Source organism: Mus pahari, chromosome 4, assembly GCF_900095145.1.
Source record: "Mus pahari chromosome 4, PAHARI_EIJ_v1.1, whole genome shotgun sequence".
Taxonomy (NCBI): Eukaryota; Metazoa; Chordata; class Mammalia; order Rodentia; family Muridae; genus Mus; species Mus pahari.
Genome location: NC_034593.1, coordinates 13,356,825 through 13,358,466, shown reverse-complemented (window position 1 = coordinate 13,358,466; position 1,642 = coordinate 13,356,825). Strand labels below are relative to the sequence as shown.

The following is a 1,642-nucleotide window of genomic DNA, read 5'->3' as shown; positions in this document are numbered from 1 at the left end:
CCTGTTCTGTAGGCATCACATTCTACCTAAATTTGAGAACCTGATGGATGAATGGATAGTTATAAATATCTATTCTCCTCCAAAGACAGCAAATTAGGTGAAGGAGGAAACTATCGTCATTTATCATAGAAAGTCTTGAATTTACAATCCATCTTTCCCACATTAAAATGGATCATCTACACAGAGCTGCCTTTCTAATAGTTTTATGTAAATATCACCTGGAGAACTTGTCAAAACTCAGATTTAGATCAGTAAGTGTGTGGTGGAATTTGAGAGTCTCCCAGCTTTTGATGTCCTACTTTGCTGTGGACCACACACTGATGATCAAGAGTCTATTCTATGTATTTTTGTTCTGCCATGTAACTAAAAAGAACATGAATTCAAAACAGAGTTGAGGTCAGATGTCCCTGCTCTGGCTTGAGAATATGTTGATACCCATGAGCTGGAAATCTGCATGGTATTTACCATTAATATGAACCAGCAAAATTAATACTGACCCCTGCTTGTGCAAAGCACTGGGACCAGAGATGGCCGGCCGTTGGTGACAGAACAGTCTGAGACTCCACCATGGCTTCTTTTGGCAGGACAGGCCATCCATCCACAACTGGCCACTCCACTCCACCCCTGCATCTCCAGCTCCTTTTCTACTCATAATACTCAAACTGTTTGTCTCTCTTTATTGCAGTAGCTGTGGCTAGGCCACATATTAGGCAGACCTCAGGATGTTTACTTTATCATCTATCTATCTATCTATCTATCTATCTATCTATCTATCTATCTATCTATCTATCTATCGATCTATCTATCTATCGATCTATCCATCCATCTCACTATCTATCTATCTATCTATCTATCTATCTATCTATCTATCTATCTATCCTCTATGTATGTATGTATGTATGTATGTATGTATGTATGTATGTATGTATGTATCTATCTATCTATCTATCTATCTATCTATCTATCTATGTGAGAAATATATGAGTATTCTAATACACTCTATTCAGTCATTTCCCTCAGCCAATTTCAATGTCTCAAAGTTTAATTACTAGTAGAGAGAGGGTTCCCTTAACTGAAATCAACACTGAATGTGAAGTTCAATGGCTTTTTTTAGGCTCATGGTTATGTACTCACATCCTTTTGAGCAGTGGTTCTCAACCTGTGGGTCCTGATCACTCCGGGGTCTAATAAACCTTTCACAGGGGCTACATATCAGGTATCCTGAATATTAGATAATTACATTGCAACTCCTAAGAGTAGCAAAGTCACATTATGAAAAAGAACCAAAATAATTTTAGGTTTGGTTGTCACCACAACATGAGAATCTATACTAACAGGTTGCAGTGTTAGAAATATTGAGAATTATTGCTCTAAAGAAACCTCCACATAATCAGCAGTTACGGCTTGTCCCCTCCTTTGAGTTCTGGATTCACTAGCCTTCTCTCTCTCTCTCTCTCTCTCTCTCTCTCTCTCTCTCTCTCTCTCTCTCTCTCTCTCCATGCCTTTGTTATGAACAATCCATAAAAATGAGATCACACTATTTGTGGCTTCTATGCATTGCTTTGTTTATCTAATACAAAGCTTTATTTCTGTTGAGGCATGTATTATTACATTATTTCATAGTTGGACACTATCCTATTTT

At 37.8% G+C, this 1,642-nt stretch overlaps 1 non-coding gene across 1 annotated transcript; it reads right to left on the bottom strand.

The window, feature by feature from the left end:
* Positions 1-961: 961 nt before the first annotated feature.
* LOC115063892 lies at positions 962-1,090 on the bottom strand. Its single transcript, XR_003843760.1, has one exon. It is a non-coding gene; the product is annotated as a small nucleolar RNA SNORA36 family (small nucleolar RNA).
* Between the last annotated feature and the right edge of the window lie 552 nt (positions 1,091-1,642).